The 17,949-nt window shown below is 42.8% G+C and overlaps 2 pseudogenes across 2 annotated transcripts; one reads left to right on the plus strand and one right to left on the minus strand.

Moving 5' to 3' along the window:
• Positions 1-69: 69 nt before the first annotated feature.
• On the minus strand, positions 70-6,067 carry LOC311355852 (annotated as a pseudogene). The gene is made up of 8 exons: positions 5,871-6,067; positions 3,349-3,543; positions 2,494-2,701; positions 2,180-2,389; positions 1,964-2,057; positions 1,835-1,886; positions 261-497; positions 70-142 (listed from the first exon to the last, which is right to left on the minus strand). The product of its transcript is annotated as an uncharacterized misc_RNA (transcript).
• A 2,184-nt stretch (positions 6,068-8,251) lies between these two features.
• On the plus strand, positions 8,252-16,482 carry LOC311355149 (annotated as a pseudogene). The gene is made up of 9 exons: positions 8,252-8,367; positions 8,455-8,586; positions 9,194-9,277; positions 12,126-12,302; positions 12,405-12,503; positions 15,578-15,810; positions 15,926-16,104; positions 16,192-16,283; positions 16,424-16,482. The product of its transcript is annotated as an uncharacterized misc_RNA (transcript).
• The last annotated feature ends 1,467 nt before the right edge of the window (positions 16,483-17,949 follow it).

The following is a 17,949-nucleotide window of genomic DNA, read 5'->3' on the forward strand; positions in this document are numbered from 1 at the left end:
TGTGCTGTAACTTAATGGATGAGACACTCTACCTAGACCCACTATTTAAATCCTGCTGCCGCAACTGGTTCAATCTCTGGGGTGTTTTTTGATGGTGCTGTACAACACTGAGGTTTCTGCCGCCTCTGTCTGGTCACTCATTCTGAAAATAAGACAGAACTTGAGTCGCCCTGTGAAGCAGACCCATTGGGTTGATGAAGTCGTATAATAAAAAAAAAAAAAATTATATTTCTTCTTTAGAAATACAGAGAGAAGCTTACTCAGATACAGCATTGGGTCTCTTAATGTTGACCACAGAGTAAAAGACTGCATCTGCCTGATCTGATTGGACACGGGAGCCAGCCAACCAGCGAGACACTTCCTGGTTCTCTGAGACAGAGTGGTGGATGCTGGGCATAGTGAAGGTCATCCTGCTCTTCTATTGGTTCCCTCTGTGCTGCAGGAACCATTCGATAGGTCACAGCTGAGATGTTTTGATACACAGGAACAGGAAGTAGCTGATGGAGGGAGGGAGGGAAGAAGAGAACATTTAGAAAACACTTTACACTTCCTGAATGCAGTCCTGAAGTACATGTGTTTCTGGTTCATCTAGAGACCCTTGTTGGTGACTAGTGGTCCCACCATGCAGGCTGCTGTAGGCCTCACTCACTTACTGCAAGCTTTATTCCGTCAGTTGAGCTCCTAAAAACATTTTGTCTTTGAACAACATAACTTAATTTGCTTCTTTTAAAACAAAATTAGACATCAGTACTCAAATTCACCAATCTTCTCATTCTGCCCACTTGCAGAAGTCTCAGCAGAACCCAGTTTGTCCTCACCCTAGATCTCACCCTAGATCTCACTCTTTAAGCAAACATGACTTTGTAAAGTCACGGCTCTTAAATCTGAAACTGATAATGAAATCAACTGAAGTTTCTATTCCCAGATGAACACTGTGTAGGAATTTGTTAATTGCATTGGTGAAACTTAGAAGTCTCAAATGGAGGAATGTTGAGGATTGTATAATTAGATATGGTTTTACCTCATGCTGTTTTTCCCTTCCCTGCCAGAGCCCTGTCTCTTACCCTATTGCTCGTTGATGACACTTTTTCCCTGCCAAGACACCATTCTCTATCCCTCCACTACACTTGAGGAGCTGATAAAAAAATGATGTGTATTCACTTTCATCCTGTTCTCATCCTCCTCCCTTCTAGACCTGTCTCAAACCCACAACGGCCCTTCCCTTGTCTCAAAGCCCCATGACCGCTCCCCCACAGACCAACATCTTTATCTTCAGCTTTGGCATAGCTTTGTTTCATTTAGAAATTATACTTCATCAGCAGCATTGGCTCCTCATTCAGTTGATTCAGCCAGGTAAGATAGACCCTCGTCTTGTAAAAACATTAGAATCGCCCAGTAAAGTACACTCTCTTGTGAAATCATTATGACGGCAGCAATCAGATCTTCCCACTTCTAAAAGTAATTCTGTTTGGGAACTCTATAGCACATTCCCACTAAAATGGTCTTTGTTCTAAGCTGTAAAATGTCAACATAATAAACATTATCTCCAGTTCAGAAATGTCCAAATCAGGCTGAGGGTTAAACTTCAGACTGTTCTTTATGAAAAACAGACACTGTGATGTATAGTCTCTCCTAGCCAACGGGCTAGGAGAGACAAAACAGACACTGTGATGTATAGTCTCTCCTAGCCAACGGCCTAGAGCAACAGAGAAGGACAGTTACTAAGGAAACAACTAGAAGTCTCTTGTGTGGTCTTGTGTTGTGGCCTCATGTAATTTCCACCGTGTGTCTTAGTAAGGGATGGGTTAGTAATAAATGGCTTCTTGTGTCTCACGGTATTTGGCCTTCCTCCCTGTCCACATGCTTTACTGGAGGCCCTCTTTCTTCTGGAGAAGAGAACAGAGAGATGAAGCAACAGGAAAAGTTAAAGAATGGAAAACGAGAAAGAGAGAGAATATCTCACCTCATCCAGAGGAAGACGAGGAGGAGTATAAAGACCAGTAAGACTCCAATGGCTGTTAAAGCTACCATTCCTGTTTGTGATGATGAGGATGTCACTGGAACATATGAAAAGGATTTTAAGCACTGATAACAAACTGAAACATAAGTAGGCCATTGTTTAACTGTGTGACTGTGACTGTGTGAAAGCTAGGTGTGTCTTTTAAATAAATAAAGTTAGCTTTAATGAACAAAAAGGTGGACTTACGAAGTCCGATTGCATTATGAGCTTGGCAGTTATAGTTTCCTCCATGCTTCGAAGTGATGTTAGTGATTTTTTGGTGTATTTCTGTCCTGATTATTTCACTGAGTCTTCATGTTCCTTGAATCAGGTGTAGTTAGCTGCTGGGTTAGTCACTGAACTGCCCTCCTCCATTTCACCAGTGGAGCGTGGAGTTTAGCAGCCACTCCAATGCCAGTTTGAGTTAGTCAGTGTTGTTTACAGGCCAGCAGTAATACATGAATACAAGCTCTACATTTTAAAGTAATGTTTACATATAAGACTTTGAAGATTTTGAACTCACACTCAACATCCATGAATATCGAGTTAGAGCTCAGATGTCCATATTGGTTCTCTGCGTGACAGCGGTACGTTGTTCCTCTGTCTTCAGGGAGGACTGAGGGGAAGGTATGAGGTTGACTTGGTTCCCAGAGCAAAGGTTGGTTGTTCTTGAACCAGGTGTACTCAGCTGCTGGGACGTCACTATTTCACCAGAGGGACTTGTATACACAGATGTGTGTTGAGGCCCATCTGGAGACGAATAGAAACATGTAAAAAGAGCATGTACATTTATATTCATCCCTGATTAATGATATTGAAAATCACAAAGAAGAGAAGTTTTGGGGTTTATTGCACGATGAATTTACTGATGACTAATGTGGACAAGATTCAATAAAGATCTAACTAGATGTTGTCCATAGCTCAGTCTAAACTAGACAGTATTATTGTCCAAAGTCTGAAAACAGGATTCTTCCAAAGACGAGCTGTGGTCCCTGGTTAATTTCAGGGAATAATCTTCATTCAACTTGAACCAGGTGGAGTTAGCTGCTGGGTTGGCATCACTGCTGCAGCTCAGAGTCACTGAACTGCCCTCCTCTATTTCACCAGAGGGACTCACGTAACATTTCAGTTATTATATAAAATACTAAAAGACTTCACATGTGGTGGGTTTATTACTGTGAACACAGGAAGTGCCGTGTCGAGTGTGAAGTATTTTAAAGGAGTGAAGGCCAAGCAATTGGCCTGTTCTGAAAACGCCTGTTTTGAACAGGCTCTGCACTAGTTGTTCATAGTAACATGTAGTTCTGTACCCTAAAATGTCCATTACATCTGGTATCATGTCAGTATACCGTGGAATGGACTTACACACTAAAAGAGATCGGAGATTGTGTCCTTTAACAGCACACAAATAGCCGTCGTCAGACTGAATGTTGACCCTGTAATTCACTCCCTGTCCTACATTCTGTCCATTCCTGAACCAGATGTAGGGAGAGTCACCAGCTAGATCACACGTACTGTGACACTCCAGTTCTGCATAGGTAGGACTGGTAGGGGAAGGAAAGGACACCTTCACCTGGAGATCTGGGAGTGATAACAAAATACACAATACACACACACACACACACACACACACACACACACACACACACACACACACACACAACACTTATTGGTGTCGAGATCTTGGTATAACAACAAGTTACCCACAATTATTCTATAAGAATATTATAATACATATTTTTATTTGACTTTTCAACATCCATTTTGCACAAACATACACAAAATAAACAAGACACAAAAACAAACAAAACTAATCAATGGCATGTAACTAGACAACCTAATTATAGCAGTGGCCAATGAGAATATACATGAAAAAGCTATACAAGAAGCAAAGGAAGACCATAGGACCATACATACAAATTAGGTTGTATTAAGAAAACAGTAATACAAAATAAAAAAAATAAAAAAGACAACCACAAAAAACAACAAAACAAACAGTCATGGTCATGTTAAATCAAATTAAAAAGCACCCAAAAAATTACAAGGCTAGCACAAGAAGGGCAGCAATAAAAAAAAAAACACTATGACACTCTAATCAACTCCTATCCTCCATGTAGGCATGATAGAGCCCCCACTTCTGATGATACTTCATCAGCCTTCCACCCTATTAATCAGCCTAAATGACAACATTTCCAGTGCAGCTAATTTCCCCAATTGGAGAAACCACAGGGACGGTGCAGGTAAAGTGGAAGCTTTCCAATTTGTTATAATAAGTTTTCGTCCTATATAGCATAAGTGCTGTTTGCACCCATACAGCGTTAGATGGTGTTAAATCCTGTAATACCATGGGATCTGAGTCCCAAGATATACAAACTCGGGGTGAAAGGGGTATCATGATCAGTAATTGTTTTTATATAATCATGGACACTGTACCACAACGACTGTACCTTTGGGCATCCCCACATAGCATATGAACCAGGGTATCATTATTGACAGTGCACCTCCAACACCCTGCATCGTCCCGCAACCCTGCTCTGTGTAGCCTGGACGGGGCCCAATAAACTCTATGCAATGGTTTAAATTGAATTAGTCTTGTTATAAGTTCTCTCGACATCTTTTTTGAGTTTTTAAGGATCAGACTCCAGTTCTCCTCTGAGAAAGCAATATTAAGATCAGCTTCCCATGTCAATCTGAGGGCTGACAAATCGTCCTCAGAGTTAAGAAGCAGTATGGAATAATATGCTGCTGCCTCATGACCCTTTCCAAAAATATCTAATATATGCGATGCCAGATGTCCAAACTAGGGGGAGCCACAGAGGCTGAGCCGAAGGTCTGTATCAGCAGATGTCTCAGCTGCAAGTAACACCAGAACTGATTTTGTGGGATATCAAATTGTTGATTTATATTTTCTAATGATCCCTGGAGCCCGATTGGCCACCCCAGGTGCCACCCCTCCCGTGTTCAACCCCACCCCCTGTCGACAATCGCGATCGCACCCTACTAAACTTAGTTGGCTTGCCTCTCACCACATAGGTTAGCTTCTCTCGTGCCAGGCTGGGTGACATTCAACACCCACATACCAGGACTAGGTCCATCCCTACTTTACCACATCAATGAGATGACCCTTGGAGGAGGCAGGGTTTCTTTACTGTGGCATACTGAAAATATGAATTTAGAAAGACCACAACTCTAGAGAGAAGAACAATCATGTGTTCACTACTAAAATTATGAACTTGGATTGACCTAACTTGGAAAGATAAAACGTTACATGAAGGTCATATCTATAATGCATACATTCATAACACAATATAATGCAACCATAAAGTATTATAATAATTGTTATACTCACTTGAAAACAAGCATTAGCCTCTGTAGCAATGTTCATAATGCATTATGAACATTGCTAACCCTAACCCTAACCCTAACCCTTTTACATCTGTATCACACCTGGATCCATCATAGTTTTCTCTAACAAGATGCAGTATGTAGTATTTGTTTTCTGTTCCTTAATCATCTTGCTTAAGTATGTAAAGCCAAGACAGGGAAAAGAAGCACATGTGGCAGTCATTATCGTTATACAACAGGTTCATAATCAAAATAATTTTAAAATATCCAAAGTAAATTAATGCATTTAGTTTTCCATAGGCTGGCGAGACCGATCCGGAAACGCAATGCATAAAAATACAAATCAACACCAGATGTACCCATTTAACCAGAATAAAAAGGTGTTTTGCAATACAGCCAATAATGAGAGTTTAAAATAACAAAGCAAGCAAGTGGAACTGTTTCACTTTCCCTCCACAGAGACAGACCTTGGGTGTCTGTAGTATAATCCCCCCCCCCATCCCCCCAGCATTTCTAAGCCTTTTACTGGTCTGGTCTCTCTCCGGGGGGTCCGTCCTCCACGGTGAGCCGTAGATGATCACCCATTGGGTGCTCCTTGGTGTCCAGGGCCTGCCGGAGCTTCTCCCAGAACAGATTTGGGTGTGCGTCTGCGTGGGCCCAGCTCAGGTAGGTTCGTCTCTTCAGGAGCCTCCTCATGCGGTAGTATGGAGACAGCTGCTGCATGGGAATGTCCTCCAGGAACACCAGGATCAACACGTCCTTCGTGCTGATTCAGGTCCTATGTCCTGAAGGTTGGCCTGGGCCCAATGCCCGTATGAAGACTTCATTGTGCCCCTGGCACCCACCCTCACCCACCACCACACAAACATACCTATCCACATGGTTGTATTGGTCCTTGAGTGGAAATACTTAAATTCTTACCATACTCAAGATTCCCTTCTCAACAATGTGTGAGGGCATACGCAACAGGGATGATCGCACAGTGATTTAATTGCTTAATCATCCTGCTACATTTCCCATGCATTGATGTAAAGTCAAAGTCAAAGTGTTTTATTGTCATTTGTTCAGAAAACGCAGGGTCATTCTGTACATTGAAATTCTTATTGACCTGGCGGGCAAAAAATACCTAGTGAACATAATAGATTAACAAAAGAGACACAAATAAATATATATATAAAAAAATAGAAAAATGTGGTAGAATAGAAACATAATAAAATATATATATATATAATAAAAAGTATACATAATAAAAATATATAATATATAATAAAACAAGAACACTACCGATAGTTTAAGAGAATATAAACATGTAAACATCTACCAATATAGGTATATATATATAGGTATAAAGTGAAGTGTAGCCAATCATTGATCAACTAGTCAGGTATCGTTTATCCCCCTGAAGTGTGTTTCTTTTTCATTACACACGTGTTGGTGTTAATTGGGGGCCCTGCTCAAACGAGTTAAATGCAGGACTCTTTGTACAGACAGCACAGTTTTGCTTTGGTCACTGAGCTGGGACCCCCCACTACATATATTTTATAAAACTGTTAAATATTAAACTGGGCCTACAATAACATGTAGGACAACCTATAGTGTCATGTATAAACATACCTTGTTATTGTGCATACAATAATAAGGCTTAGTAACAAAGCTCCATCCATTGTGGCAATGCATTTTGAATGGGAGAGTTTCTCAGACTTTTTCGTGCTGCACCGAACGAAATGTAAACCCATGCATTTTGAATGGGAGTGTTTCTCACACTATTTTCGTGCTGGACTAAACAAAACTAAACAGAGTAGAGGAGAGAGAGAGAGACTTCAGAAGAGGTGTGCGCAGACAGCACAGTGCACCCACTTCTTATGTATGTGTCAAGTAACAAATGCATCAACGGGTACGTAAGTGTATTAGGGATACTCTGATTTCTCTGTTTTTTACAGCAGACCTCCTCAAAAACATTTTTGTGCTCGTACTGCACAGAACGAAATGTGAACCCATGCATTTTTGATCGGAGCGTTTCTCATAATATAAACAATAGCTCTGTTCCAAACCACAGCACACTCGTTGCCATATTTGTCATTAGTCGTTGTTGCCCTTGGTTATACTTTCACGTCGTTTATAGTGTCGTATTTCCATTCTACAGTGGACTAGTGATGGGAATTTCAGCTCTTTTTAGTGAGCCGGATCTCTTGGAACGGCTCACCAACAGCCGGCTCTTTCGGCTCCCAAACGGCTCTTCATATGACCGCTTAGTGTATACCTTTTATAATGGTGCCATGCCGTAATTCTGACGCTCATTTTGACACGTGCGAGCGTGTTGACCTTTGTGTTCTCACACTGATCAAAATGCATCCAAATGCTGCTTCTTTTCCTTGTCTCATTCATCTTGTACTCACGCGCTCGCACTCGTCTCTCTCCTCTTTTCCTCCTGTCAGTCACAGGCAACGTGTACCGCGCATCGAAATCCCCCGCCCCTCGCTGCTTGTTCTCGTGATTGATTGCTGGCTGCCATGCATGCGCCGTGACACGCATAGCACGCGTAGAATGAATGCATGTAGCACCCGTAGCGTGGGAGAACAAAAAAGACGGCTCCCGAACGCGAGCCGACTCCCATCGTTCACTTAAAAGAGCCGGCTCTTTGAGCCGACTCGTTCGCGAACGACCCATCACTACAGTGGACCGCCACTCCCCCATGAGTCTGCAAGACACTCTTGGATGAGTCTGCAACCGGACACTCTTGGATGAGTCTGCAACCGGGCACTCTTTCCGCAAGGACGCTGCGCTAGAGTGACATTTAGCTAGGGCTGCTAAACGTGCAAGCTAGTGCGCAATCGGCGCATTCTCAAAATCGGTGGTCGGCAGTGGATCTAGTCAATCTGTCCCTATTACTTTTCTCTCTGTGTTGCAATGGACAAAAAGTTGGACCTGGACCCCTGTGACCCCCCAATGCACAGAAGGAAGACACCTTGCCATTGGGTTGATGCATGACCAAATCCTTGCTGAAGCCAGGTTAAGAAATTTTTGTACATGAACTGAATATGAACTTGCACATGAAATTAATGTTTCAGTACCTCAGCAACTCAGTGTAACAAGATGTTGGACTTACACAGAAGGCTGCGGCGGAGGGCAAACGGGCTCCGTCTGGAGGGGACTCACCACCAAAAGGAGCAGAGGCGGCAAGGCCAGAGGCAGACGTGGAGGTCGTGCAGGCCATGCAGGCCGATGGAGTGGCCTAACTACAGGTTTGTTTATGTGCAAATTCAGATTAGTTTACTGTAATGACAAACAATTGCCCAGTGTAATTCAGATGTTATGTAGAGTAGTCCAATGATAGAAGAAATCATCAGCTACTAAATGAAACAATAAAAAAGTATCCAATTTGTAATTTCAGGAAAGGTCCATCACTATGTATGTAAAAAAAGCATTCAATGGAAACAAAAGATACCCAGGACTGCTAGGATACTTTAGTTATCGAGGAGTGGCCAAGTATCCACAAATGCATGAGGTGGATGGTGAAAGAGACCTCACCTCAATAGACCTCACTTCAAATAACTAATGTGTAATCTGTAACTACAATGTTTAATATGTATCCCTTTATGTAATTCTTGCAAAATTACTGTATTACTGTATATATAGAATTGAATGTATAATGGAAAATAGGAATGTATAAAGCCTTGATCATTCAACCCTAGTCCTTCTGGACCTCTCGTATTTTAGATAGAGTATTAGATTGTGGGTTTTATCCACAACAGAATCAAACCCAGGGTGTTCTTGCTGTGAGGCAGCAGTGCAAGCACTTACGCGTCTGTGCCACAGTGATATCTTAATCTCTCATGTACTGTTTAACAGGCATGGACACTGAGGTGTTGGCACTTCCTTCAGAGGATTCCTTGCCCTTACCCAGAGCAAAGCAAAATCCTCAAGAGATATTTGGTAAATATACAGTGTTTTATTCTGAAATCAAAATACAGTATATAGAATGTAGATAATTTGGTTATATTTTATTTGCAGGAAAAAAAACATGAAGAGGCTTTCTGCCCTACTGGAGTCATGCCCATGTCCTGCTGAGCCTGAGAGAAGCTCAGCATCATCGTGGTCTGTTGGGCAGCAGAAAGCCTCCGACCGCTGGGAGGAAGCTAGGCCATACCACCTCAGATGCCTTTTGGAATCTGAGGCTGTTGGCAAGCCATTGTATTCCTACTGCCACCAGCCTGTTGTTATAAGGTTTGTTATGTTGTTTAAGGTCTGTATCCTTCCCGATGCTGGACAAGAGACTCACTGGCACAGAGTCGGCGCTAAGCCCAAACATTCCAAAGTGAATCAACAAGTTCACTCAACGCCAAACGCTAAGCTTCCCAAAGCTAAGTCAACCGGATTAGCCAATCGCTGAAGTTTACCATGCCGCTGAAGAACCGGTTCCTGCCACTCCAAGAGTCCACGAACGCGCCTGCCACCCATGCACCCCTAAGCCCCAAGATGCGTCCAGACGGATGGTGTGGACAGAGACCGACCATGACCCTGTCGCCAGAGATGCCAGCTGCGCATGCATCTGCCACCCATGCACCCCTGAGCCCCGGGATGCGTCCGGACGGACGGTGGGGACAGAGACGGAACAAGAACCAGTCGCCACAGAGTCGAGCTGTGCATGCGTCTGCAACCGCCACTTCAAGCCAACAAGGGCCCATCTCACAGAAAGCAGATGAACCAGACACTCTGATTGTAGGAGACTCAACCATAAATGATTTAACCGGTAAGAAGATCAAAACATGCTACTTCCCAGATATGACGGTTAGTGATTTCAACCAGTAACTAACCACAATTATATTGGAAAACCCCAAAATCTCACAGGTTATTGTGCATGCAGGACTTAATGATATTCGAAGAGAACAGTCAGAACTTCTGAAGAGGGATTTCACTGAACTATTGGACACACTGGACAAATTACACATTCATCAGTGGACCCATACCAGCAGTTGACAGGGGAATAAACTGATTCAGTCGTCTACTTGCACTGAATACATGGCTTTCAACAGTCTGCAATGAAAGAGGAAGGGGCTTTATTGACAATTTCAACTTCTGGGGGCGCAAATATCTTTTCAGAGCAGATGGCCTACACCCAAACAGGATAGGCTCAAAACTATTAAGGGACAATCTTCTCTTCTCGCTCCCACAAATCTACCCTGTCATGCCATGAGAAGAAGCGAGACTACAGCCTCCCCCACACATCTACTGTCCCACTATCTGACACACAGATAGCAGACAGACCACAGACCTTGAAGAGAGACAACAGCCCACCTGACATCTCCTTGCTACCACCTCAACCCATGTTCTGCTGATGATCTTTTACAAAACTTTAATTTGAAAATTTTGAAAGTCATAGATGTCATTGCACCTTATAAGGTTAAAACGATTTCTGGAAAGCAAAAGGCACCCTGGAGAAAAGCTGCTTTTGTAACAGCCCAGAAAAAAAAATGCAGGAAGGCTGAAACTGCAGTTATCAAACCCCTTTTAAAAAAGCGGAGCCTAGATGCCTCTATTATTAACTACAGACCAATATCAAATCTACCCTTCATAAGTAAAATCATTGAGAAAGTTGTCCTCCAGCAACTTAGTGACTTCCTGGCATCAACTGGTTGCTATGACACCTTCCAATCCAGATTTCGACCCCTTCACCCCTTCACAACAGAGACCGCCCTTATTAAAGTTGTAAACGACATCCGTCTTAACACAGTCTTAACCCAGGCAAAATCTCAATACTAATGCTACTAGACCTCAGTGCTGCATTCGACACTGTAGACCATACAATACTTTTGGACAGATTAGAAAACTTGGTGGGGCTTTCAGGCACAGTCTTAAATTGGTTTAGGTCCTACCTACAAAATAGGAACTACTTTGTTTCCATTGGCGACTTTGTTTCAGAATCAACTAACGTGACATTTGGAGTCCCACAAGGTTCGATCTTAGGACCCTCTCTATTCAACATCTACATGCTCCCACTAGGGCAAATCATGCAAAATAACAATATTGACCATCACTGCTATGCTGATGACACACAAATCTATGTATCGCTATCACCAAATGACTATCAGCCCATAGATCTGTTTTGCCACTGCATTGAGCAAGTCAAAGACTGGATGTGCCGAAATTTCCTTCAACTAAATGAGGACAAAACCGAGATTATTGTACTTGGTGCCAAAACCGAAAGGCTTAAAGTTACCCAACACCTTCATTCTCTGTCCCTGAAAACCTCAATCAAAGCCAGAAATCTAGGGGTTATCATGGATTCAGATTTACATTTCGACAGTCACATCAAATCAGTTAGAAAATCTGCATATTCGGGGGGGGGGGGGGGGGGGGGTTGGGGTGCCACGTAGCTCTTTCGCTGACGAGCCCTCTGTCTGGGCCTGGCTCCAGACGGGGGCCCCGGGCTTCCTCTGGGCAGGGTCTCTCCTTCTCTATTACGTTTTTTCATGGGGTCTTCTTGAACCATTCTTAGTCTGGCCCCTCACCTGAGACCACTCTGCCATGGGAGACCCTACCAGGAGCACATGGCTCCAGACAACACAGCCCTCAGGTTCACAGGGACACGCAAACCTCTCCACCACGATAAGGTGACGGTTCCAGGAAAGGTGTATGAAAAGTGCTATATAAATAAAGTTGCCTTGCCTTGATGTTCATTGATCAAATAATAGTGTTTCTATGTACATTAAAAAGTATAAGATAAAATAAAGTATATAATATTTAAAAAATCAAGGGGCTTAACAGTGTTTTGTCTGCTTAGGTGCAGCAAGTGCCTTAATTCCGGAGGAGTGGTTTTGTGGGGCCTGCAACATACATAACCACAGCAAACGACCACCCCACAACAGGGACAGCGTGGTGGATGGCTTCCTTAAAGCCATCCCCCCACCCACATGTATCTCAAGAGGAGAGACTGAAAAATATGCCACACATGAGCAAGGTAAGGTCTGACCTGTCTAGTCTTCCAGATCCTTCACTCGTTCAATGTCTGCTGACATATACAGAACGTTAAGTCATTTGAATTCACTTTTCTTTTGGACAGAACGCATTTTACTCACAGTGCAAGCACAGCACTGCACCTGCTAGGTCCCTAGCTTCATGTTGTCAGCTGGCAAACCAGTCATCTTGATTACCATCAACGGTAGAAACCAGGGGCCGTATTCACAAAGCTTTTTATCTTACCGCTAGGAGTGCTCCTAACTCGCGCTAAAACATTTTACGTAGGAGTTTTTTCTTAAAAGTTATTCACAAAGCCGCTGAGACCTACTCATACTAAGGATAAATCACTAAGAGTGAACTAAGAGTAACGCCCCCTGACGTCGATACTCGTGCACGAGTTTAGAAGCGGTCAGTACGGTGATTGGCTGTTGAGTGCCGGCGGTCTTGGTGAAACTCATTCGCAACTTCCCACAAACAAGCCCACTAAATCAACGAAAAATAAGGAAATAGCCTAGGCTACAAATGAAGTCCTATCAAACAGTTATGGACAGTGCAGTTAGCAGAATACACGATGACAAGTTTGTGCAGACCACGATAATGACGTTGTATGCACGTTAAAACGAGAGCCAAAGCAAACAATAAAAATACGTAAATTGCATTAAATCTAGGAGACAATTAAGAACACCCTGCAAACTATTATCCAATTAGCATATTTCCCGCTCTTAAACACTTTAAATAACATCCCACACCGCCGTTCAAGTCCCCCTATCATGATGAATGAAAGTGACGTGAGCGTTAAACGCAAGCGAAAAAGCCCAATTGGTCCCAGGACCAATTGTTACTGCTGGCCCAGTTTGTGCTGGAGAGGAGGGGAGTAATAAAGAGTAAATTTGGGTCTGGAGTGACCAGTAAGAAGAAGCGGGAGGCATGGGAAGAAATCTGCGTAAACCTCAATGCTTCCTTCCCTGCCGTGTGTCGCTCTACTGACGACTGCGAGAAGAGGTGGTATGCGCTTCAGTCACAGTGTAGGATGGAGATTTCCGACTATAAAAGAGCCGTCGCGGCTACAGGTAAGTCCATTATTAACATTGCTTGCATTCATTTGGGAAATGCATTTTGCATGACTTAAATTTACAATTAACAAAGGCTACAGTGATATGAAACTGAAATTTTATTTGTTGGAGGAGGATCTGCACCAAAGCCGTTGTCCCCGGTTGCATCAGTGGTGTACGCCATCCTAGGGTCTGACGCCAGCATAACTGGCCTTGAGGGTGCAGCTGATCCTGCAGCCGAGTTGCTGAAGGAGATTGAGGGGTACGCATGCAATGATTGCAATAGGCTACATGAAAAACTTTTCTGTTTAATATTTACAGAAGAATTACAATGTGCAACTGGTCAACCCACTTCCCAAAAAATGTGTTACAAATTATATATATATATATTTCTTCCCCACAGGAGAAATCAAGATGAAACTCCAGCAACCTCATCTCATCATACAGCTCTTCCTCTTCTCCCCCTCCTAGCTCTTCCTCTGCCAGCTCTTCCTCTGCCAGCTCTTCCTCTCCCAGCTCTTCCTCTTCCAACTGGCCCTCTTTGTGCACCCCCTGCCTCTCATCTCCCTCCTGCTGCTGGTTCCAGTTCACTGGTGGAGAAGAAATTGAGTATGGAAATTAGGGTTCTAAAAAGGCAGAGAAGGGTCCTTAAAGCAAAAGAGCGGCTATTGCAGCTGAAGACAGAATATTACATTCTGAAGATTGAAAAATTGAAAGAAAACAAATGTGAATAAATAAATGTTCTCAACTACACAAATGTGTGTTGACTGATTTGTGCCAAGGTGTTTACCTGAAATGTGTATTCACAAAGTGATCCCTAAATGCCAGTCCACTCTGTTCCGCACTGCCGAATTCATTATCGTGTTCATCGCCATCATCAGCGTGGTCATCGTCATCTTCATCATCATCAGCATCTGGCTGTGGAATGTTCCTCCGCTTGCAGAGGTCGTGGAGAATGGCACATACAGTGATGACTGTACTTGCCCTCTCTGGGCTGAGACGTATTTCGCCGTGCAGGACATGAAAACGACGTTTCATCTGCCCAATTCCTCTCTCCACAACATTTCGTGTATTTTTGTGTGCTCTAACATATATGAAGGAAAACAGCAAACAATAATAAATATGGATTCAACAAATAAAATGCGACAAAGAGCCAATACGATGTTTTTTACGCATAAGACTAAGCGTAATCTGCGTAATCACTTACATGTTATACTTTAACTGTGCTCCCGGTTGTGGATTCAGATAGGGTGTCAAGAGCCACGTCTTGCAGGGATAGCCACTGTCACCCAGCAAGTGACACCCAACTGGTACATGGTGCCTCTCAAAAAGCTGCCTCAGACCACTCTCCATTAAAATACGCGAATCATGGGTAGATCCAGGCCACTTCGCTACAACATCCAGTATGGTGAAATTTGCATCAAAAACAATCTGTGTTGATGGAATGTAGTTTCTTTCTATTGACGAAGACGTCCTCATCTTTTGATGGCGCAATTATTTTTATGTGCGTCCCGTCAATAGCACCGACCACACCAGGCATACCTGCAATTGCCATGAAGTTGGCTTTGATCCTGTGTAGTTCTTGATTGTCCAAAGGAAACCGGATAAACTGTTGGATGATATGTGGTCTACAGAGCGCGTTGATGGTTTGGTTTATGGCACGGCTGACTGATGGTTGCGATATTCCCAAATCATCGGCATTGCAAAGTTGCATTTTCCCTGTTGCTAAATAACGTAGTGTTGTCAAACATTTTATTTCCGGACTAATCGGGTTATTCCTGTTAGTCAGGGATGTTATTGCATCCCGCACTAATTCCACAACAACTTTGATCCCCTCACGATTTAGCCTATATCTCTTCATCAATTCGCTGTCCTCCATTGTTTCCAAAACATTTCGTCGCGCAGCCATTTTCTGATTCTTTGTGAATAGGTCTTAGTGAGTTAGGAGTCCTCTCGAGGACTTTTAAGCTCTCCTAGACTTAGGTGCTACTTTTAGGCCTAAAATACTTTGTGAATTGCTCTTTGTGAAAAAAGTTAGGAGTCCTAAATTTAAGACTGACACGCCCATTATTTTTAGGAGTTACTCCTAAAATCGCCACTTATGACCTACTTTTAGCCCTAAGATTCTTTGTGAATACGGCCCCAGTTCTCTATTTGTTTCTCTGTTAGTCTAATATAAAGTATGTGTCAATGATTATGACTAATGTTCTTTTGTTATGGTTAGGGAGTTATAATTTGCATCAGTCACGTTATGTGTGCCAAACATGCCTGCAGCAGTGGGCCCCTGATGTGAGAGACCTAGTCAGGAGTGGATATTGGCCAGCTTCTGCCAATGCTTCCACAATCTACACGGTGGACCTGCTCAAATCCTTTCAGGAGCTGAAGTTGATCTCACCTGGATTCTCCAGGCAGGCCTTTGCAAAGCTGCTGGAACATCTCACACTGTGTGCAGGAAGAGTAAGTATGATATCAGAAATTCAATTTACTATTCTAACCAATATGATCAGCAAATTATTTTCATATACTTTGACTATCTCAAAAATGTTTTTTCTTATACTGATATACCTTCTAGTCCGGACAGATCAACGGGGATGCCCTGCAGAGGAGCTTTCTTGAGTTTGCATACGCCTCCTTTGAGAAAGACCAGCTATCCTGTGATACCTCTTTCACCTGCCCTGCCTGCACACCTGAAATGGTAGCAGTGTCAGCAGATGGCAACAGGAAGCTTTATCGCTTTGGCCATACTGGAAGGTGCACTTTTACTTCTCTTTGGTAAATTAGTCGCGACTGTAAGTGACAACAAGAGTAGGTAATGAATGTTATATATTGTTCCCCTAGATCTAATGACACTCTTTTTTGATGGGCTATTTCTAGCCAAAGACAGTAAGGTGTCTGATTTTGTCAGCACAATACAGACGGCGGTGAAGAATGTAAGTTTAAGCTAAACACCCACAAAGTAGTTCTGTAACTAAAGGAACTTTACATGTCCTGTACTTCTAGAGGTATTCTATACTCCCTACTGTTTTGTTGTGAATTACATTAACAATCTTTTAATTCACTATATTCACAGATAAAGGGGAGAGGCACATGTGGAGACTCTCAGTGGGCAGCAGCAAGGGAGACCTCTAGGCAGGCCTCTAAACTTGATGAGGAAGGCGTTAAGGTTGCAGTGTGTCGGCATGGCTTTATATTAAGTATAATGGTGGGTTTGGAATATAAATTTACGATAAGAAAGAAACATAATTTAAATTCTGTTGCCATTATGGTTGCATTGCTAAATGTTATGCTAGAGACTCATGTATTGATGTAACTATTATGAATCATTAGTAACAATCAGTATCAAGAAACAGCTACATGACCAGGACATGCTGAAAACACGGCTGGAAGAGGAGCTCCCTATCCTGGAGATGGCCCAGCACTGTACATGGTTGCAGAACCTGGCAGTGGCCCTCAAGACCGAGCTGGCAAGAAACAGTAAGTTAAAGACAAGTTTTGGCAATCCCATTAAATGTATAATGTATTCAATTAGTTGATGATTTCTCAATATACATTACATTGGGTTCTCTTTCCTCTCTTTACTTGTAGAAGATGAAAATGGACTTCACTGTCTCTTAGCAAGAAGACTTGCTAAGAGAAGAAAGAAGAAAGACAGCAAATGGTCCTGCAGCGGTATAAAGCCCAACACACACTGTCGGTGCAGCTCCAAAAAGAACGCTCCCATTATTTCTGACGTACTAGCCCACACCGGCGGCGCCTTGACATCGGCATGCCGCCCCGCTAAGCCTCACGCAACTGTTACCTAGCATAGCCGCGCGTGAAAAAGCGCTTATTCGCGCCAACGGACTGGGGGTGTAAGGGGGACAGGCTTAGGGGGCCCATGGGAAATTTGAAAATAAAGTATTTTTTGATTGTTGTTCAAATAGTTTAATAACATAACTAAATGTAATGATGAATATTGATCTAAATGCAAGCTTAGAGGATTAGTTTAATAAATTGGTATATTATTGTTAAAAGTAAAGACTTCAAAAAGTGCAAAATGGTTCAGTCCACATAGCTGATTTCACCGCGAATCACACCGGCATTAGCTCAGGAGGTACAGCGTGTTGGCTGTGGGAGTGTCGTGGTGTCCCTGAGCAAGACACCTCACCCTAATTGCTCCTGGCGAGCTGGCTGTCGCCCTGCGTGGTTGACTCCGCTGTCGGTGTGAATGTGTGCATGAATGGGTGAATGTCAGTCAACACTGTAAAGCGCTTTGGATAAAAGCGCTATATAAATGAGGACCATTTACCATTTACACCTTGCTTACAGTGAGACTTTTTTTTTATCTGTATGGAGAAGCGGTAATATGTCACAGCCACAGTTAAATAAATTGAAGTCTGGCGCTCAGAAAAAGGTGAAGAAAGACAGGAAAGACAAAATTGAGGAAGTCAGGTTCTGACTAACTTATTTTCTAAGAAAAGTGAGCACAAACGTTTAAACACACAAGATGAAACCCCATTCTTAAGTAAAGTACAGATGCTCAGAAGGAATACCTTCTTATAAGTATGGTAAGAAAGTATTTATACTCAAGGACCAATACAACCATGTGGATAGGTA

The sequence above is a fragment of the Micromesistius poutassou genome, assembly GCF_964030765.1.
Source record: "Micromesistius poutassou genome assembly, chromosome: 11".
NCBI lineage: Eukaryota > Metazoa > Chordata > Actinopteri > Gadiformes > Gadidae > Micromesistius > Micromesistius poutassou.